General features: G+C 46.7%; 1 long non-coding RNA gene across 1 annotated transcript in view; it reads left to right on the forward strand.

The window, feature by feature from the left end:
• The window catches only part of LOC307181268, a 202478-nt gene extending 184238 nt beyond the window's left edge, over window positions 1-18240 (forward strand). Inside the window, exon 3 of the long non-coding RNA XR_013826265.1 lies at window positions 18152-18240. This is a non-coding gene — a long non-coding RNA (uncharacterized lncRNA). The remainder of the gene's footprint in view (window positions 1-18151) is intronic.
• Window positions 18241-22842: the final 4602 nt, after the last annotated feature.

A 22842-nucleotide genomic window follows, 5' to 3' on the forward strand; every position in this document is an offset into this window, starting at 1 on the left:
TTGGTTTTCTAAACTTGAGACCCTGTTCTGTTTTGTAATTCAGTCCATGTGTAGCCAAGTTTACATTCCGTGCATTAGTGATACCTTATGAGGTTTCTTTTTCTGTGTGACTTATTTCACTTAGAATCATCGTGCCTCAATCCACTCATTATGCTGGTACAGGCATGGTGACACAGATTTCATTGCTGAGTGATATTCTGTTGTACGTAAGTACCGCAACTTCTTTATCCATTATTTGTTCTCTGGGATATTTAACGTGTATTGTAGAAGAGGTTCCTGTAAACAGATCCGTCCCAAATTTTGGGGTGGCTGTGTTTTTGATTTTAATTTCCCTAAGCTATAGGACCATAAGTGGAAATACCCTAGACTCTGTTGCTTTGTTTTTCAGATGTATCAGGAAACACCATACACTTCTCCAGAGTGGCTGTTGGCAATTTACATCCTGCCCATCAGCATAACAAGGCTCCTTTTTCCCCATGGCCTGTCTTGCCTTTCTGGATTTTACACTTTTTTCAGATGGCCCTTTAGACCGGGGGGAAGTGACACTTCATAGTAGTTCGGATTTCCATTGCAAGCTTGCTTGGTTTGCCAAAACGGACGTATGCGTTTTTTCCTGAATACATTCAGGAACAAACTCATACGTCCTTTTTTGCCAAGTGCATCATTGTCGATGTTCTGCCTCTTTTCCTATGCTTTAAATGCAAATCCAGTCTACCTCCTGAAATCGGTTTCCTGAAATTCTGCCCCGCTTTGAAGTCCTCTTCGCAGCCTTACTTCAATATATTTTTGGACGTTATCTGTCATTTATAACTCTGCAGGTTTGTGAATTACAGGGCCCCTGAGCTCCTTTCTTCAACTCGCTTTCTTGTGAGCTGGCCGCAAACCCGCAAGACTGCTTCAGGCCCTAATCTGCTTCTGGCAGGGCATGCTGAGCCTTTGGTTAATTCCTCTTCCTGGTGGGAAATGAGTGTTAAAAATGCCCGTCCAGACACCTACCTCACTCTCAACCCCTTGGTGATGTGGGTCCTCTGGTTTGTGGCCACCTTTGCTGGGTTCCTCACCTTTCGATGATGTGGCCCCACTAGTGTGAGGACACTCCTGCCTGGTTCCTATCCACGTGGTTATGTGGACCCCCTGGTGAGAGTCTGTTCCTGGCTGTGTTCCTCACCCTTCTGTGAGGGAGACCCTTTGCTGATAGGTCACTCCTGCATGGCTGGCACACATTGCCTTGGTGAAATCAGCCGTGTGGTGGCAGTTGGAGCGTGCTGGGAATCTCCTCCCCCCGGTGATGAGGGCCCTCTTGCGTCAGGCCCTAACTGCTGGGCTCACCAACTTTTCTTAGTGAGCCCTGTGATGCTTTGGCACTCCTCTTAGGATCCCATCTCCATGGGGATGTGGGCCTTCTGCTCTGAGGTCCCAACGGCCGGGTTGTTCACATTTTCATGATGTGGGCTCTCTGGTGTTAGTTCACAGAGGCCTGGATCCCATAGCCTCTGTGCTCTTGGCCACCTGCTGGGAGGTTCCAACTGCTGGATTCCTCACTTTTTTAATTTTTGGGGCCCTCTGTTGTGAGGATCCTCCTGTCTGCCTCACTCCCAGCCCCTTCGTGATGTGTGTCGTCTGGTTTGAGGCCACATGTGCTGGGTTCCTCACCTTTCGATGATGTGGGACCAATGGTCTTAGGAGACTCCTGCCTGGTTCACATCCCCTTGGTGATGTGGGCCCTCTGTTGAGAGTCTGATCCTGGCTGGGTTCCTCACCCATCTGTGAGGTGGGCCGTCTGCTGTGAGGTCACTCCTGCCTGGCTTGCTCACCTCGCCTTGTGGACATGAGCCCTCTGGTGGCACTTGGAGCCTGCTGGGAGCCTCCTTCCCTCGGTGATGAGGGCCCTCTGGCATCAGGCCCTAACTGCTGGGCTCCCCACATTTTGTGATGTGCGCCCAGTGGTGCGAGGACACTCCAGCCAGGTTCACATCCCCATTGGGATGTGGGCCCTCTGCTCTGAGGTCCCAACGCCTGGGTTGCTCACAGTTTCATGATGTGGGTTCTCTGCTGTTAGTTCACTCCTGCCTGCATCCCATAGCTTCTGTGCTCTCGGCCGCCTGCTGGGAGGTTCCAACTGCTGGATTCCTCCCCTTTCTTATTCTTTGGGCCCTCTGTTTTTAGGCTACTCCTGCCTGCCTCACTCCCATTCCCTTTGTGATATGTGTCCTCTGATTTGAGGCCACATGTGCTGGGTTCCGCACCTTTCGATGATGTGGCCCCACTGGAGGGAAGACAGTCCTGACTGGTTCCCATCCCCTTGCTGATGTGGGCCCTCAGGTGAGAGTCTGATCCTGGCTGGGTTCCTCACCCTTCTGTGAGGTGGGCCCTCTGCTGTGAGGTCAATCATGCCTGTCTGGCACACGTCACCTTGGCGACGTGGGCCCTCTGGTGGCAGTTGGAGTGTGCTGGGATCCTCCTCCCCTCGGTGATGAGGGCCCTCTTGCCTTAGGCCATAACTGCTGGGCTCCCCACATTTTCTGATGTGCGCCAAGTGAGTGAGGACACTCTTGCCAGGTTCCCATCCCCATGGGGATATGGGCCTTCTGCTCTGAGGTCAAAACGGCTGGCTTGCTCACAGTACCATGATGTGGGCCCTCTGCTGTGAGTTCACTCCGGCAAGGATCCCTTATCATCGGTGCTCTGAGCCGCCTGCTGGGAGGTTCCAACTGCTGGATTCCTCAACTTCTTTATTCTATGTGCCCTCTGTTGTGAGGCTCCTCCTGCCTGCCTCACTGCCAGCCCCTTGGTGATGGCTGTCCTATGGCTTGAGGCCACATGTGCTGCATTCCTCACCTTTCGATGATGTGGCCCCACTCGTGTGAGGACACTCCTGCCTGGTTCCCATCCCCTTGGTGAGGTGGGCCCTCTGGCGAGAGTCTAATCCTGGCTGGGTTCCTCAACGTTCTGTGAGGTGGGCCCTCTGCTGTGAGGTCACTCCTGCCTGGCTGGCACACGTCACCTTGGAGACGTGAGCTCTCTGGTGGCAGTTGGAGCGTGCAGGGTGCCTCCTCCTCTCGGTGATGACGGCCCTCTGGCGTCAGGCCCTAAATGGTGGGCTCCCCACATTTTCTGATGTGCGCCCAGTGGTGCGAGGACACTCCAGCCAGGTTCCCATTCCCATGGGGATGTGGGCCTTCTGTGCTGAGGTCCCAACGCCTGGGTTGCTCACAGTTTTATGATGTGGGCCCTCTGCTGTGAGTTCACTGTGGCCTGGATCCCATAGCCTTGGTGTTCTGGGCCGCCTGCTGGAAGGTCTAAATGCTGGAATCCTCACGTTTTTTATATTATGTGCCCTGTGTTGTGAGGCTACTCCTGCCTGCCTCACTCCAAGGCCCTTGGTGATGTGGGTCCTCTGGTTTGAGGACACATGTGCTGGGTTCCTCACCTTAATATGATGAGGCCCCACTGGTGTGAGGATATTCCTGACTGGTTCCCATCCCCTTTGTGATGTGGGCCCTCTGGTAAGAGTCTGATCCTGGCTGGGTTCCTCACCCATCTGTGAGGTGCGCCCTCTACTATCAGGTAACTCTTGCCTGGCTTGCTCACCTCGCCTTGTTGACATGAGCCCTCTGGTGGCACTTGGACCCTGCTGGGAGCCTCCTCACCTCTGTGATGAGGGCCCTCTGACGTCAGGCCCTAACTGCTGGGCTCCCCAACTTTTCTTAGTGAGCCCAGTGATGCTCGGGCACTCCTCTTAGGTTCCCATCTCCATGGGGATGTGGGCCTTCTGCTCTGAGGTTCCAACGGCTGGGTTGATCACAATTTCATGATGTGGGCTCTCTGGTCTTAGTTCACTGTGGCCTGGATCCCATAGCCTCTGTGCTCTTGGCTGCCTGCTGGGAGGTTCCAACTGCTCGATTCCTCAACTTTTGTATTCTATGGGTCCTGTGTTGTGATGCTCCTCCTGCCTGCCTCACTCGCAACCCCTTCGTGATGTGGGTCTTCTGGTTTGAGGCCACATGTGCTGGGTTCTGCAACTTTCAATGATGTGGCCCCACTGGTGTGAGGACACTCCTGCCTGGTTCCCATCCCCTTGGTGATGTGGGCCTTCTGGTGACAGTCTTATCCTGGCTGGGTTCCTCACTCTTCTGTGAGGTAGGCCCTCTGCTGTGAGGTCAATCCTGCCTGACTTGCACACATCACCTTGGCAACGTGGGCCCTCTGTTGGCACATGGAACCTGCTGGGAGCCTCCTCCCCTCGGTGATGACGGCCCTCTAGCATCAGGCCCTAACTGCTGGGCTCCCCACGTTTTCTGATGTGAGCCCAGTGTTGCCAGGACACTCCTGTCAGGTTCCCATCCCCATGGGGATGTGGGCTTTCTGCTCTGAGGTCCCAACGCCTGGGTTGCTCACAGTTTCATGATGTGGGCTCTCTGGTGTTAGTTCACTCCGGCCTGCATCCCATAGCTTCTGTGCTCTCGGCCGCCTGCTGGGAGGTTCCAAATGCTGGATTCCTCACCTTTTTTATTCTTTGGGCCCTCTGTTTTTAGGCTACTCCTACCTGCCTCACTCCCATCCCCTTTGTGATGTATGTCCTCTGATATGAGGCCACATGTGCTGGGTTCCTCACCTTTCGATGATGTTGTCCCACTGGTGTGGGGACACTCCTGCCTGGTTCCCATCCCCTTGGTGATGTGGGCCCTCTGGTGAGAGTCTGATCCTGGCTGTGTTCCTCACCCTTCTGTGAGGTGGGCCCTCTGCTGTGAGGTCACTCCTGCCGGGCTGGCACACATCGCCTTGGCGACGTTGGCCCTCTGTTGGCAGCTGGAGCCTGCTGGGAGCCTCCTCCTCTCAGTGATGAGTGCCCTCTAGCGTCAGGCCCTAACTTCTGAGCACCCCACGTTTTCTGATGTGAGCCCAGTGATGCCAGGACACTTTTGTCATGTTCCCATCACCATGGGGATGTGGGCCTTCTGCTCTGAGGTCCCAATGTCTGGGTTGCTCACAGTTTCATGATGTGGGCTGTCTGGTGTTAGTTCACTCCGGCCTGGATCCCATAGCCTCTGAGCTCTGGGCCGTCTGCTGGGAGGTTCCAAATGCTGGATTCCTCACCTTTCTTATTTTTGGGCCCTCTGTTATGAGGCTCCTCCTGCCTGCCTCACTCCCAGCCCCTTGGTGATGGGTGTCCTATGGTTTGAAGCCACATGTTCTGGGTTCCTCACCTTTAGATGATGTGGCCCTACTCATGTGAGGACACTCCTGCCTGGTTCCAATCCATTTGGTGATGTGGGCCCTCTGGTGCGAGTCTGATCCTGACTGGGTTCGTCACACTTCTCTGAGGTGGGCCCTCTGCTGTGAGGTCATTCGTGCCTGGTTGGCACACATCACCTTGGCGACGTCAGCCCTCTGGTGGCAGTTGGAGCCTGCTGGGAGCCTCCTTCCCTTGGTGATGAGGGTCCTCTGGCATCAGGCCCTAACTGCCGGTCTCCCAAAATTTTCTGATAAGTTCTCAGTGGTGCGAGGACACTCCTACCAGATTTCCATCCCCATGGGGATGTGGGCCTCCTGCTCTGAGGTCCCAATGGCTGGGTTGCTCAGTTTCATGACATGGGCCCTCTTCTGTGAGTTCACTGTGGCCTGGATCCCATAGCCTCGGTGCTCTGGGCCGCCTGCTGGGAGGTTCCAACTGCTGGATTCCTCACTTTTTTATTCTATGGGCCCAGGGTTGTGAGGCTACTCCTGCCTGCCTCACTCCGAGGCCCTTGGTGATGTGGGTCCTCTGGTTTGAGGACACATGTGCTGAGTACCTCACCTTTAGATGATGTGGCCCCACTGGTGTGAAGACACTCCTGCCTGGTTACCATCCCCTTGGTGATGTGGGCCCTCTGGTGAGAGTCTGATGTTGGCTGGGTTTCTCACCCTTCTGTAAGGTGGGACCTCTGCTGTGAGGTAACTCCTGCCTGGCTTGCTAACGTTGCCTTGGCAATGTGAGCCCTCAGGTGGCAGTTAAACCTGCTGGGAATCTCCTCCCCTCAGTTATGAGAGCTCTGGATAAAACACATATGCCCTTTTTTGCCAAGTCCATTATTTTCCAAGTTCTGTCTCTTTCCTATGCTTTAAGAGCGACTCCCGTGTACCTTCTGAAATCGGTTTCCAGCAATACTGCCCCGCATTCAAGTCCTCTTCGCAGCCTTACTTCAGTATAATTTTGGATGATAGCTGTCATTTATAACTCCGCAGGTTTGTGAATTACAGTGTCCCTGAGCTCCTTTCTTCAACTCGATTTCTTGTGAGCTGGCCGCAAAACTGCAGGATCTCTTCAGGCCCTAATCTAGTTCCAGCACAGCATGCGGAGCCTTTGGTTCATTCGTCTTCCTGGTGGGAAATGAGAGTTAAATTTGCCCGTCCAGACACCTCCAGCTAGTCTCTCATTGGTTCTCCTTATTCCTGTTCAATTTCCGCAGAAATTGTACACTGGGCCAAACAGGAGGTTAAAGGCACTGACTCTCCAAGTGGGAAGAGTGTTAGTAAAGTGTCTGGAATGTTGCACCCGAGTACCAGGGGACAAAAACTGAGACGCATTTGAACACGTTTCCCGATCACATGTTGGATCATACTCTGGGTTCCACATGCATGGTTTAGCTGAAGGAAGAATCCCTTAAACCTGGAGAGTTGAGACCCATGGAATGGGTACCATGCAATATGACTTCAAAGGGTCTGCATTTGCTCACCAAACCTCACCAATCCTATCACTGCTGCGTTTATGCCACTGTACACACGCTTGATTCTCTTTTGGAGACATATAAATCGATAGGTTTTAAAATTCTTAACAGTCAGGTATATTCTTAGGTGTTTAATATGGGGTGTTGAGTCCACTTAGTTGAACAAGGATGAGCTCTTGTTATTACATATTTGGCTTATGGAACGGTATCTGTGCTAATTTCAATCTCTGGTTTTATGCAGCACCCCAACTCACCTTTACCCTTAAGCAAGCATAAGTTGGTTTTCTACATTTGAGACCCTGTTCTGTTTTGTAATTCAGTTCCTGTGTAGCCAAGTTTACATTCCGTGTATTAGTGATATCTTATGATGTTTCTTTTTCTGTGTGACTTATTTCAGTTAGAATCATCGTACCTGAATCCACTCATTATGCTGTTACGGGCCTGATGACATAGATTTCATTGCTGAGGGATATTGCATTGTACGTAAGTACCACAACTTCTTTATCCATTTTTCACTTTCTGCGATACTGACCTTGTACCGTAAACGAGGTTCTTGTAAACAGAGCCGTCCCAAAATTTGGGGTGGCTGTGTCTTTTTGATTTTAATTTCCCTAAGCTATAGGACCATAAGTGGAAGTGCCCTAGGCTCTGTTGCTTTGTTTTTTAGATGTTTCAGGAAACACCCTACACTTCTCCAGAGTGGCTGTTGGCAATTTACATCCCACCCATCAGCATAACAAGGCTCCCAGTTCTCCATGGCCTGTCCAGACTTTCTGGATTTTACACTTTTTTCAGGTGGCCCTTTTGACCTGGAGGCAGTGAGAGTACATTGTAGTGCAGATTTCCTTTGCAAGCTTGCTTGGTTATCCAGAAAGTGCGTATGCGTTTCTTCCTAGGAAAAAACGCATATTCCCTTTTTGGCCAAGTGCATCATTGTGGACGTTCTGCCTCTTTTCCTATGCTTTAAATGCAATTCCAGTCTACCTCCTGAAATCAGTTTCCTGCAATTCTGCCCCGCTTTCAAGTCCTCTTGGCAGCCTTACTTCAGTATATTTTTGGACGATAGCTGTCATTTACAACTCCTCAGGTTTGTGAATTACAGTGCCCCTGAGCTCCTTTCTTCAACTCGCTTTCTTGTGAGCTGGCCGCAACACCGCAGGATTGCTTCAGGCCCTAATCTGGTTCCAGCACGGCACGCTGAGCCTTTGGTTAATTCCTCTTCCTGGTGGGAAATGAGAGTTCAATTTGCCCGTCCAGACACCTCCAGCTAGTCTCTCATTGGTTCTCGCTATTCCTGTTCATCTTTCGCAGAAATTGCAAACTGGGCCAAACAGGAGGTTAAAGGCACTGACTCTCCAAGTGGGGAGAGTGTTAGTAAAGCGTCTGGAATGTTGCACCCGAGTACCAGGGGATGAAAACTGAGACATATATGAAAACGTCTCCTGATCACACGGTTGATCATACTCTGGGTTCCACATGCATGTTTTAGCTGAAGGAAGAATCCCTTAAACCTGGAGAGTTGAGACCCGTGGAATGTGTACCATGCAATATGACTTCAAAGGGTCTTCATTTGCTCACCGAACCTCTCCAATCCTATCACTGCTGCGTTTATGCCCCTGTACACACGCTTGATTCTCTTTCGGAGACATAGCAATCCATAGGTTTTCAGATACTTACTAGTCAGTTACATTCTTAGGCGTTTAATATGGGGTGTTGAGTCCATTTCGTTGAGCAAGGAGTAGCTCTTGTCTGTTACATATTAGGATTAAGGAACTTTATCTGTGCTCATTTCAATCTCTGGTTTTATGCAGCACCCCAACTCACCTTTCCCCTTAAGCAAGCAAAAGTTGGTTTTCTAAATTTGAGACCCTGTTCTGTTTTGTAATTCAGTTCCTGTGTAGCCAAGTTTACATTCCGTGCATTAGTGATATCTTATGATGTTTCTTTTTCTGTGTGACTTATTTCAGTTAGAATCATCATAGCTGAATCCACTCATTATGCTGCTACGGGCCTGATGACATAGATTTCATTGCTGAGGGATATTGCATTGTACATAAGGACCACAACTACTTTATCAATTTTTCACTTTCTGCGATACTGAACTTGTACCGTAAACGAGGTTCTTGTAAACAGAGCAACCCAAACTTTGGGGTGGCTGTGTCTTTTTGATTTTAACTTCCCTAAGCTATAGGACCATAAGTGGAAGTGCCCTAGGCTCTGTTGCTTTGTTTTTTAGATGTTTCAGGAAACACCATACACTTCTCTGGAGTGTCTGTTGGCAATTTACATCCCGCCCATCAGCATAACAAGGCTCCCAGTTCTCCATGGCCTGTCCTGCCTTTCTGGATTTTACACTTTTTTCAGATGGCCCTTTAGACCAGGGGCAAGTGAGACTTCATTGTAGTGCAGATTTCCTTTGCAAGCTTGCTTGGTTGGCCAAAAAGGGCGTATGCATTTTTTCCTGAATATATTCAGGAAAAAATGCATACGCCCTTTTTGCCCAAGTGCATCACTGTGGACGTTCTGCCTCTTTTCCTATGCTTTCAATGCAATTCTAGTCTACCTCCTGAAATCGGTTTCCTGCAATTCTGCCCTGCTTACAAGTCCTCTTGGCAGCCTTACTTCAGTATATTTTTGGACGATAGCTGTTATTTATAACTCCTCAGGTTTGTGAATTACAGTGCCCCTGAGCTCCTTTCTTCAACTCGCTTTCTTGTGAGCTGGCTGCAACACCGCAGGATTGCTTCAGGCCCTAATCTGGTTCCGGCACGGCACGCTGAGCCTTTGGTTAATTCCTCTTCCTGGTGGGAAATGAGAGTTCAATTAGCCCGTCCAGACACCTCCAGCTAGTCTCTCATTGGTTCTACCTATTCCTGTTTATCTTCTGCAGAAATTGCAAACTGGGCCAAAGAGGAGGTTAAAGGCACTGACTCTCCAAGTGGGGAGAGTGTTAGTAAAGCGTCTGGAATGTTGCACCCGAGTATCAGGTGACGAAAACTGAGACATATTTGAACACGTCTCCCGATCACACGGTTGATCATACTCTGGGTTCCACATGCATGTTTTAGCTGAAGGAAGAATCCCTTAAACCTGGAGAGTTGAGACCCGTGGAATGGGTACCATGCAATATGACTTCAAAGGGTCTTCATTTGCTCACCGAACCTCTCCAATCCTATCACTGCTGCGTTTATGCCCCTGTACACACGCTTGATTCTCTTTCGGAGACACAGCAATCCATAGGTTTTAAGATACTTACTAGACAGGTACATTCTTAGGTGTTTAATATGGGGTGTTGAGTCCATTTCGTTGAGCAAGGAGTAGCTCTTGTCTATTCCATATTTGGCTTAAGGAACTTTATCTGTGCTCATTTCAATCTCTGGTTTTATGTAGCACCCCAACTCACCTTTCCCCTTAAGCAAGCATAAGTTGGTTTTCTAAATTTGAGTCGCTGTTCTGTTTTGTAATCCAGTTCCTGTGTAGCCAATTTTACATTCCGTGTATTAGTGATATCTTATGATGTTTCATTTTCTGTGTGACTTATTTCAGTTAGAATCATCATACATGAATCCACTCATTATGCTGCTACGGGCCTGAAGACATAGATTTCATTGCTGAGGGGTATTGCATTGTACGTAAGTACCACAACTTCTTTATCCATTTCCCACTTTCTGCGATACTGACCTTGTACCGTAAACGAGGTTCTTGTAAACAGAGCCGTCCCAAACTTTGGGGTGGCTGTGTCTTTTTGATTTAAATTTCCCTAAGCTATAGGACCATAAGTGGAAGTGCCCTAGGCTCTGCTGCTTTGTTTCTTAGATGTTTCAGGAAACACCATACACTTGTCCAGAGTGTCTGTTGGCAATTTGCATCCCGCCCATCAGCATAACAAAGCTCCCAGTTCTCCATGACCTGTCCTGCCTTTCAGGATTTTACACTTTTTTCAGATGGCCCTTTTGACCGGGGGGGAAGTGAGACTTCATTGTAGTGCAGTTTTCCTTTGGAAGCTTGCTTGGTTGGCCAAAAACGGCGTATGCGTTCTCCCTGAATATATTCAGGAATAAACACATACGCCCTTTTTGGCCAAGTGCATCATTGTGGACGTTCTACCTCTTTTCCTATGCTTTCAATGCAATTCCAGTCTACCTCCTGAAATCGGTTTCATGCAATTCTGCCCCGCTTTCAAGTCCTCTTGGCAGGCTTACTTCAGTATATTTTTGGACGATAGCTGTCATTTATAACTCTGCAGGTTTGTGAATTACAGTGCCCCTGAGCTCCTTTCTTCAACTCGCTTTCTTGTGACCTGGCCGCAACACCGCAGGATGGCTTAAGGCCCTAATCTGGTTCTGGAATGGCACGATGAGCCTTTGGTTAATTCCTCTTCCTGGTGGGAAATGAGAGTTAAATTTGCCCGTCCAGACACCTCCAGCTAGTCTCTCATTGGTTCTCGCTATTACTGTTCATCTTCCGCAGAAATTGCAAACTGGGCCAAACAGGAGGTTAAAGGGACTGACTCTCCAAGTCGGGAGAGTGTTAGTAAAGCGTCTGGAATGTTGCACCCGAGTACCAGGGTACGAAAACTGAGACATATTTGAACACGTCTCCCGATCACATGGTTGATCATACTCTAGGTTCCACATGCATGTTTTAGCTGAAGGAAGAATACCTTAAACCTGGAGAGTTGAGACCCGTGGAATGGGTACCATGCAATATGACTTCAAAGGGTCTTCATTTGCTCACCGAACCTCTCCAATCCTATCACTGCTGCGTTTATGCCCCTGTACACATGCTTGATTCTCTTTCGGAGACATAGCAATCCATAGGTTTTAAGATACTTACGAGTCAGGTACAACTTAGGTGTTTAATATGGGGTGTTGAGTCCATTTCGTTGAGCAAGGAGTAGCTCTTGTCTATTCCATATTTGGCTTAAGGAACTTTATCTGTGCTCATTTCAATCTCTGGTTTTATGCAGCACCCCAACTCACCTATCCCCTTAAGCAAGCATAAGTTGGTTTTCTAAATTTGAGACCCTGTTCTGTTTTGTAATCCAGTTCCTGTGTAGCCAAGTTTACATTCCGTGTATTAGTGATATCTTATGATGTTTCTTTTTCTGTGTGACTTATTTCAGTTAGAATCATCATACATGAATCCACTCATTGTGCTGCTAAGGGCCTGATGACATAGATTTCATTGCTGAGGGATATTGCATTGTACGTAAGTACCACAACTTCTTTATCCATTTTTCACTTTCTGCGATACTGAACTTGTCCCATAAAAGAGGTTCTTGTAAACAGAGCCGTCCCAAACTTTGGGGTGGCTGTGTCTTTTTGATTTTAATTTCCCTAAGCTATAGGACCATAAGTGGAAGTGCCCTAGGCTCTGTTGCTTTGTTTTTTAGATGTTTCAGGAAACACCATACACTTCTCCCGAGTGTCTGTTGGCAATTTACATCCCGCCCATCAGCATAACAAGGCTCCCAGTTCTCCATGGCCTGTCCTGCCTTTCTAGATTTTACACTTTTTGCAGATGGCCCGTTCGACCGGGGTGAAGTGAGACTTCATTGTAGTGCAGATTTCCTTTGCAAGGTTGCTTGGTTGGCCAAAAAGGGCGTATGCGTTTTTTCCTGAATATATTCAGGAAAAAACGCATACGCCCTTTTTGGTCAAGTGCATCATCGTGGATGCTCTGCCTCTTTTCCTATGCTTTCAATGCAATTCCAGTCTACCTCCTGAAATCGGTTTCCTGCAATTCTGCCCCGATTTCAAGTCCTCTTGGCAGCCTTACTTCAGTATATTTTTGGACGATAGCTGTCATTTATAACTCTGCAGGTTTGTGAATTACAGTGCCCCTGAGCTCCTTTCTTCAACTCGCTTTCTTGTGAGCTGGCCGCAGCACCGCAGGATGGCTTCAGGCCCTAATCTGGTTCCGGCACGGCACGCTGAGCCTTTGGTTAATTCCTCTTCCTGGTGGGAAATGAGAGTTAAATTTGCCCGTCCAGACACCTCCAGCTAGTCTCTCATTAGTTCTCCCTATTCCTGTTCATCTTCCGCAGAAATTGCAAACTGGGCCAAACAGGAGGTTAAAGGCGCTGACTGTCCAAGTCGGGAGAGTGTTAGTAAAGCGTCTGGAATGTTGCACCCGAGTACCTGGGGACGAGAACGGAGACATATTTAAACACGTCTCCCATTCAAACGGTTGATCATACTCTGGGTTCCACATGCATGTTTTAGCTGAAGGAAGAATACCTTAAACCTGGAGAGTAGAGACCCGGTGAATGGGTACCATGCAATATGACTTCAAAGGGTCTTCATTTGCTCACCGAACCTCTCCAATCCTATCACTGCTGCGTTTATGCCCCTGAACAAACGCTTGATTCTCTTTTGGAGACATAGCAATCCATAGGTTTTAAGATACTTACTAGTCAGGTACATTCTTAGGTGTTTAATATGGGGTGTTGAGTCCATTTCATTGAGCAAGGAGTAGCTCTTGTCTATTCCATATTTGGCTTAAGGAACTTTATCTGTGCTCATTTCAATCTCTGGTTTTATGCAGCACCCCAACTCACCTTTACCCTTAAGCAAGCATAAGTTGGTTTTCTAAATTTGAGACCCTGTTCTGTTTTGGAATTCAGTTCCTGTGTAGCCAAGTTTACATTCCGTGTATTAGTGATATCTTATGATGTTTCTTTTTCTGTGTGACTTATTTCAGTTAGAATCATCGTACCTGAATCCACTCATTATGCTGCTACGGGCCTGATGACATAGATTTCATTGCTGAGTGATACTGCATTGTACGTACGTACCACAAGTTCTTTATCCATTTTTCACTTTCTGTGATATTGAACTTGTACGGTAAACGAGGTTCTTGTAAACAGAGGCGTCCCAAACTTTGGGGTGGCTGTGTCTTTTTGATTTTAATTTCCCTAAGCTATAGGACCATAAGTGGAAGTGCCCTAGGCTCTGTTGCTTTGTTTTTTAGATGTTTCAGGAAACACCATACACTTCTCCTGAGTGTCTGTTGGCGATTTACATCCTGCCCATCAGCATAACAAGGCTCCCAGTTCTCCATGGCCTGTCCTGCCTTTCTGGATTTTACACTTTTTTCAGATGGCCTGTTTGACCGGGGGGAAGTGAGACTCCATTGTAGTGCAGATTTCCTTTGCAAGCTTGCTTGGTTGGCCAAAAAGGGCGTATGCGTTTTTTCCTGAATATATTCAGGAAAAAACGCATACGCCCTTTTTGGCCAAGTGCATCATTGTGGACGTTCTGCCTCTTTTCCTATGCTTTCAATGCAATTCCAGTCTACCTCCTGAAATCGGGTTCACGCAATTCTGCCCCGCTTTCAAGTCCTCTTGGCAGCCTTACTTCAGTATATTTTTGGACGATAGCTGTGATTTATAACTCTGCAGGTTTGTGAATTACACTGCCCCTGAGCTCCTTTCTTCAACTCGCTTTCTTGTGACCTGGCCGCAACACCACAGGATGGCTTCAGGCCCTAATCTGGTTCCGGCACGGCACGCTGAGCCTTTGGTTATTTCTTCTTCCTGGTGGGAAATGAGAGTTCAATTTGCCCGTCCAGACACCTCCAGCTAGTCTCTCATTGGTTCTCGCTATTCCTGTTCATCTTCCGCAGAAATTGCAAACTGGGCCAAACAGGAGGTTAAAGGGACTGACTCTGCAAGTGGGGAGAGTTTTAGTAAAGCGACTGGAATGTTGCACCCGAGTACCAGGGTAGGAAAACTGAAACATATTTCAACACGTCTCCCGATCACACGGTTGATCATACTCTAGGTTCCACATGCATGTTTTAGCTGAAGGAAGAATACCTTAAACCTGGAGAGTTGAGACCCGTGGAATGGGTACCATGCAATATGACTTCAAAGGGTCTTCATTTGCTCACCAAACCTCTGGAATCCTATCAATGCTGCGTTTATGCCCCTGTACTCACGCTTGATTCTCTTTCGGAGACATAGCAATCCATAGGTTTTAAGATACTTACTAGTCAGGTACATTCTTAGGCGTTTAATATGGGGTGTTGAGTCCATTTCGTTGAGCAAGGAGTAGCTCTTGTCTATTCCATATTTGGCTTAAGGAACTTTATCTGTGCTCATTTCAATCTCTGGTTTTATGCAGCACCCCAACTCACCTTTCCCGTTAAGCAAGCATAAGTTGGTATTCTAAATTTGAGACCCTGTTCTGTTCTGTAATTCAGTTCCTGTGTAGCCAAGTTTACATTCCGTGTATTACTGATATCTTATGATGTTTCTCTTTCTGTGTGACTTATTTCAGTTAGAATCATCATACCTGAATCCACTCATTGTGCTGCTATGGGCCTGATGACATACATTTCATTGCTGAGTGATATTGTTTTGTAAGTAAATACCACAACTTCTTTATCCATTTTTCACTTTCTGCGATGTTGAACTTGTACTGTAAACGAGTTTCTTGTAAACAGAGACATCCCAAACTTTGGGGTGGCTGTGTCTTTTTGGTTTTAATTTCCCTAAGCTATAGGACCATAAGTGGAAATGCCCTAGGCTCTGTTGCTTTGTTTTTTAGATGTTTCAGGAAACACCATACACTTCTCCCGAGTGTCTGTCGGCAATTTACATCCCGCCCATCAGCATAACAAGGCTCCCAGTTCTCCATGGCCTGTCCTGCCTTTCTGGATTTTACACTTTTTTCAGATGGCCCTTTTGACCGGGGGGAAGTGAGACTTCATTGTAGTGCAGATTTCCTTTGCAAGCTTGCTTGGTTGGCCAAAAAGGGCGTATGCGTTTTTTCCTGAATATATTCAGGAAAAAACGCATACGCCCTTTTTAGCCAAGTGCATCATTGTGGACGCTCTGCCTCTTTTCCTATGCTTTCAATGCAATTCCAGTCTACCTCCTGAAATCGGTTTCCTGCAATTCTGCCCCGCTTTCAAGTCCTCTTGGCAGCCTTACTTCAGTATATTTTTGGACGATAGCTGTCATTTATAACTCTGCAGGTTTGTGAATTACTGTGCCCCTGAGCTTCTTTCTTCAACTCGCTTTCTTGTGACCTGGCCGCAACACCGCAGGATGGCTTCAGGTTCTAATCTGGTTCCGGCACGGCATGCTGAGCCTTTGGTTAATTCCTCTTCCTGGTGGGAAATGAGAGTTAAATTTGCCCGTCCAGACACCTCCAGCTAGTCTCTCATTAGTTCTCCCTATTCCTGTTCATCTTCCGCAGAAATTGCAAACTGGGCCAAACAGGAGGTTAAAGGCACTGACTCTCCAAGTCAGGAGAGTGTTAGTAAAGCATCTGGAATGTTGCACCCGAGTACCAGGGTACGAAAACTGAGACATATTTGAACACGTCTCCCGATCACATGGTTGATCATAATCTGGGTTCCACATGCATGTTTTAGCTGAAGGAAGAATACCTTAAACCTGGGTAGTTGAAACCCGTGGAATGGGTACCATGCAATATGACTTCAAAGGGTCTTCATTTGCTCACCGAACCTCTCCAATCCTATCACTGCTGCGTTTATGCCCCTGTACACATGCTTGATTCTCTTTCGGAGACATAGCAATCCATAGGTTTTAAGATACTTACTAGTCAGGTACATTCTTAGGCGTTTAATATGCCGTTTTGAGTCCATTTCGTTGAGCAAGGAGTAGCTCTTGTCTATTCCATATTTGGCTTAAGGAACTTTATCTGTGCTCATTTCAATCTCTGGTTTTATGCAGCACCCCAACTCACCTTTCCCCTTAAGCAAGCATAAGTTGGTTTTCTAAATTTGAGACCCTGTTCTGTTCTGTAATTCAGTTCCTGTGTAGCCAAGTTTACATTCCGTGTATTACTAATACCTTATGATGTTTCTTTTTCTGTGTGACTTATTTCAGTTAGAATCATCATACCTGAATCCACTCATTGTGCTGCTAAGGGCCTGATGACATAGATTTCATTGCTGAGTGATATTGCTTTGTAAGTAAATACCACAACTTCTTTATCCATTTTTCACTTTCTGCGATGTTGAACTTGTACTGTACACGAGGTTATTGTAAACATAGACATTCCAAACTTTGGGGTGGCTGTGTCTTTTTGATTTTAATTTCCCTAAGCTATAGGACCATAAGTGGAATTGCCCTAGGCTCTGTTGCTTTGTTTTTTAGATGTTTCAGGAAACACCATACACTTCTCCCCAGTGTCTGTTGGCATTTACATCCCGCCCATCAGCATTACAAGGCTCCCAGTTCTCCATGGCCTCTCCTGCCTTTCTGGATGTTACACTTTTTTCACATGGCCCTTTTGACCGGGGGGAAGTGAGACTTCATTGTTGTGCAGATTTCCTCTGCAAGCTTGCTTGGTTGGCCAAAAAGGGCGTATGCGTTTTTTCCTGAATATATTCAGGAAAAAACGCATACGCCCTTTTTGGCTAAGTGCATTATTGTGGACGTTCTGCCTCTTTGCCTATGCTTTCAATGCAATTCCAGTCTACCTCCTGAAATCGGTTTCCTGCAATTCTGCCCCGCTTTCAAGTCCTCTTGGCAGCCTTATTTCAGTATATTTTTGGACGATAGCTGTCATTTATAACTCTGCAGGATTGTGAATTACAGTGCCCCTGAGCTCCTTTCTTCAACTCGCTTTCTTGTGAGCTGGCCGCAACACCGCAGGATGGCTTCAGGCCCTCATCTGGTTCCGGCACGGCACGCTGAGCCTTTGGTTAATTCCTCTTCCTGGTGGGAAATGAGAGTTAAATTTGCTCGTTCAGACACCTCCAGCTAGTCTCTCATTGGTTCTCCCTATTCCTGTTCATCTTCCGCAGAAATTGCAAACTGGGCCAAACAGGAGTTTAAAGGCACTGACTCTCCAAGTGGGGAGAGTGTTAGTAAAACGTTTGGGATTTTGCACCCATGTACCGGGGGACGAAAACTGAGACATATTTGAACACGTCTCCCGATCACACGGTTGATCATACTCTGGGTTCCACATGCATGTTTTGGCTGAAGGAAGAATACCTTAAACCTGGAGAGTTGAGACCCGTGGAATGGGTACAATGCAACATGACTTCAAAGGGTCTTCATTTGCTTACCGAACCTCTCCAATCCTATCACTGCTGCGTTTATGCCCCTGTACACACGCTTGATTCTCTTTCGGAGACATAGCAATCCCTAGGTTTTAAGATACTTACAAGTCAGGTACATTCTTAGGCGTTTAATATGGGGTGTTGAGTCCGTTTCGTTGAGCAAGGAGTAGCTCTTGTCTATTCCATATTTGGCTTAAGGAACTTTATCTGTGCTCATTTCAATCTCTGGTTTTATGCAGCACCCCAACTCACCTTTCCCCTTAAGCAAGCATAAGTTGCTTTTCTAAATTTGCGACCCTGTTCTGTTTTGGAATTCAGTTCCTGTGTAGCCAAGTTTACATTCCGTGTATTAGTGATATCTTATGATGTTTCTTTTTCTGTGTGACTTATTTCAGTTAGAATCATTGTACCTGAATCCACTCATTATGCTGCTACGGGCCTGATGACATAGATTTCATTGCTGAGTGATACTGCATTGTACGTAAGTACCACAACTTCTTTATCCATTTTTCATTTTCTGCGATATTGAACTTGTACCGTAAACGAGGTTCTTGTAAACAGAGGCGTCCCAAACATTGGGGTGGCTGTGTATTTTTGATTTTAATTTCCCTAAGCTATAGGACCATAAGTAGAAGTGCCCTTGGCTCTGTTGCTTTGTTTTTCAGATGTTTCAGGAAACACCATACACTTCTCCCGAGTGTCTTTTCGCAATTTACATCCCGCCCATCAGCATAACAAGGCTCCTAGTTCTCCATGGCCTGTCCTGCCTTTCTGGATTTTACACTTTTTTCAGATGGCCCTTTTAACCGGGGGGATGTGAGACTTCATTGTACTGCAGATTTCCTTTGCAAGGTTGCTTGGTTGGCCAAAAAGGGCGTATGCGTTTTTTCCTGAATATATTCAGGAAAAAACGCATACGCCCTTTTTGGCCAAGTGCATCATTGTGGACGTTCTGCCTCTTTTCCTATGCTTTCAATGCAATTCCAGTCTACCTCCTGAAATCGGTTTCCTGCAATTCTGCCCCGCTTTCAAGTCCTCTTGGCAGCCTTACTTCAGTCTATTTTTGGACGATAGCTGTCATTTATAACTCTGCAGGTTTGTGAATTACAGTGCCCCTGAGCTCCTTTCTTCAACTCGCTTTCTTGTGAGCTGGCCGCAACACCGCAGGATGGCTTCAGGCCCTAATCTGGTTCCGGCACGGCACGCTGAGCCTTTGGATAATTCCTCTTCCTGGTGGGAAATGAGAGTTAAATTTGCCCGTCCAGACACCTCCAGCTAGTCTCTCATTGGTTCTCCCTATTCCTGTTCATCTTCCGCAGTAATTGCAAACTGGGCCAAACAGGAGGTTAAAGGCACTGACTCTCCAAGTCGGGAGAGTGTTAGTAAAGCGTCTGGAATGTTGCACCCGAGTACCAGGGGACGAAAACTGAGACATATTTGAACACGTCTCCCGTTCACACGGTTGATCATACTCTGGGTTCCACATGCATGTTTTAGCTGAAGGAAGAATACTTTAAACCTGGAGAGTTGAGACCCGTGGAATGGGTACCATGCAATATGACTTCAAAGGGTCTTCATTTGCTCACCGATCTTCTCCAATCCTATCACTGCTGCGTTTATGCCCCTGTACACATGGTTGATTCTCTTTCGAAGACATAGGAATCCATAGGTTTTAAGATACTTACTAGTCAGGTACATTCTTAGGCGTTTAATATGCGGTGTTGAGTCCATTTCGTTGAGCAAGGAGTAGCTCTTGTCTATTCCATATTTGGCTTAAGGAACTTTATCTGTGCTCATTTCAATCTCTGGTTTTATGCAGCACCCCAACTCACCTTTCCCCTTAAGCAAGCATAAGTTGGTTTTCTAAATTGGAGACCCTGTTCTGTTCTGTAATCCAGTTCCTGTGTAGCCAAGTTTACATTCCTTGTAATACTGATATCTTATGATGTTTCTTTTTCTGTGTGACTTATTTCAGTTAGAATCATCGTACCTGAATCCACTCATTATGGTGCTACAGGCCTGATGACATAGATTTCATTGCTGAGTGATACTGCATTGTACGTAAGTACCACATGTTCTTTTCCATTTTTCAATTTCTGCGATATTGCACTTGTACGGTAAATGAGGTTCTTGTAAACAGAGACGTCCCAAACTTTGGGGTTGCTGTGTCTTTTTGATTTTAATTTCCCTAAGCTATAGGACCATAATTGGAAGTGCCCTAGGCTCTGTTGCTTTGTTTTTTAGATGTTTCAGGAAACACCATACACTTCTCCCGCGTGTCTGTTGGCAATTTACATCCCGCCCATCAGCATAACAAGGCTCCCAGTTCTCCATGGCCTGTCCTTCCTTTCTGGATTTTACACTTTTTCCAGATGGCCCTTTTGACCGGGGGGAAGTGATACTTCATTGTAGTGCAGATTTCCTTTGCAAGCTTGCTTGGTTGGCCAAAAAGGGCGTATGCGTTTTTTCCTGAATATATTCAGGATAAAACGCATACGCCCTTTTTGGCCAAGTGCATCATTGTGGACGTTCTGCCTCTTTTCCTATGCTTTCAGTGCAATACCAGTCTACCTCGTGAAATTGGTTTCCTGCAATTCTGCCCCGCTTTCAAGTCCTCTTGGCAGCCTTACTTCAGTATATTTTTGGACGATAGCTGTCATTTATAACTCTGCAGGATTGTGAATTACAGTGCCCCTGAGCTCCTTTCGTCAACTCGCTTTCTTGTGACCTGGCCGCAACACCGCAGGATGGCTTCAGGCCCTAATCTGGTTCCGGTATGGCACGCTGAGCCTTTGGTTAATTCCTCTTCCTGGTGGGAAATGAGAGTTAAATTTCCTCGTTCAGACACCTCCAGCTAGTCTCTCATTGGTTCTCCCTATTCCTGTTCATCTTCGGCAGAAATTGCAAAGTGGGCCAAACAGGAGTTTAAAGGCACTGACTCTCCAAGTCGGGAGAGTGTTAGTAAAGCGTTTGGGATGTTGCACCCATGTACCAGGGGACGAAAACTGAGACATATTTGAACACGTCTCCCGATCACACGGTTGATCATACTCTGGGTTCCACATGCATGTTTTAGCTGAAGGAAGAATACCTTAAACCTGGAGAGTTGATACCCGTGGAATGGGTACAATGCAATATGACTTCAAAGGGTCTTCATTTGCTTACCGAACCTCTCCAATCCTATCAATGCTGCGTTTATGCCCCTGTACACACGCTTGATTCTCTTTTGGAGATATAGCAATCCATAGGTTTTAAGATACTTACTAGTCAGGTACATTCTTAGGCGTTTAATATGAGGTGTTGAGTCCATTTCGTTGAGCAAGGAGTAGCTCTTGTCTATTCCATATTTGGCTTAAGGAACTTTATCTGTGCTCATTTCAATCTCTGGTTTTATGCAGCACCCCAACTCACCTTTCCCCTTACGCAAGCATGAGTTGGTTTTCTAAATTTGAGACCCTGTTCTGTTTTGGAATTCAGTTCCTGTGTAGCCAAGTTTACATTCCGTGTATTAGTGATATCTTATGATGTTTCTTTTTCTGTGTGATTTATTTCAGTTAGAATCATCGTACCTGAATCCACTCATTATGCTGCTATGGGCCTGATGACATAGATTTCATTGCTGAGTGATACTGCATTGTACGTAAGTACCACACGTTCTTTATCCATTTTTTAATTTCTGCAATATTGAACTTGTACGGTAAGCGAGGTTCTTGTAAACAGAGGCGTCCCAAAGTTTGGGGTGGCTGTGTCTTTTTGATTTTAATTTCCCTAATGTATAGGACCATAAGTTGAAGTGCCCTAGGCTCTGTTGCTTTGTTTTTTAGATGTTTCAGGAAACACCATACACTTCTCCTGAGTGTCTGTTGGCGATTTACATCCTGCCCATCAGCATAACAAGGCTCCCAGTTCTCCATGGCCTTTCCTGCCTTTCTGGATTTTAAACATTTTTCAGATGGCCCTTTTGACCAGGGGGCAGTGAGACTTCATTGTAGTGCAGATTTCCTTTGCAAGCTTGCTTGGTTGGCCAAAAAGGGCGTATGCGTTTTTTCCTGAATATATTCAGGAAAAAACGCATACGCCCTTTTTGGCCAAGTGCATCATTGTGGACATTCTGCCTCTTTTCCTATGCTTGAAATGCAATTCCTGTCTACCTCCTGAAATCGGTTTCCTGGAAGTCTGCCCCGCTTTCAAGTCCTCTTGGCAGCCTTACTTCAGTATATTTTTGGACGATAGCTGTCATTTATAACTCTGCAGGTTTGTGAATTACAGTGCCCCTGAGCTCCTTTCTTCAACTTGCTTTCTTGTGAGCTGGCCGCAACACCGCAGGATGGCTTCAGGCCCTAATCTTGTTCTGGCACGGCACGCTGAGCCTTTGGTTAATTCTTCTTCCTGGTGGGAAATGAGAGTTAAATTTGCTCGTTCAGACACCTCTAGCTAGTCTCTCATTGGTTCTCCCTATTCCTGTTCATCTTCCGCAGAAATTGCAAACTGGGCCAAAGAGGAGTTTAAAGGCACTGACTCTCCAAGTTGGGAGAGTGTTAGTAAAGCGTTTGGGATGTTGCACCCATGTAGCAGGGGACGAAAACTGAGACATATTTGAACACGTCTCCCGATCACACGGTTGATCATACTCTGGGTTCCACATGCATGTTTTAGCTGAAGGAAGAATACCTTAAACCTGGAGAGTTGAGACCCATGGAATGGGTACCATGCAATATGACTTCAAAGGGTCTTCATTTGCTCATCGAACCTCTACAATCCTATCACTGATGCGTTTATGCCCCTGTACACATGCTTGATTCTCTTTCAGAGACATAGCAATCCCTAGGTTTTAAGATACTTACTAGTCAGGTACATTCTTAGGCGTTTAATATGAGGTGTTGAGTCCCTTTCGTTGAGCAAGGAGTAGCTCTTGTCTATTCCATATTTGGCTTAAGGAACTTTATCTGTGCTCATTTCAATCTCTGGTTGTATGCAGCACCCCAACTCACCTTTCCCCTTAAGCAAGAAGAAGTTGGTTTTCTAAATTTGAGACCCTGTTCTGTTTTGGAATTCAGTTCCTGTGTAGCCAAGTTTACATTCCGTG

Source organism: Stenella coeruleoalba (genome assembly GCF_951394435.1).
Source record: "Stenella coeruleoalba genome assembly, contig: scaffold_41, whole genome shotgun sequence".
Lineage (NCBI taxonomy): Eukaryota > Metazoa > Chordata > Mammalia > Artiodactyla > Delphinidae > Stenella > Stenella coeruleoalba.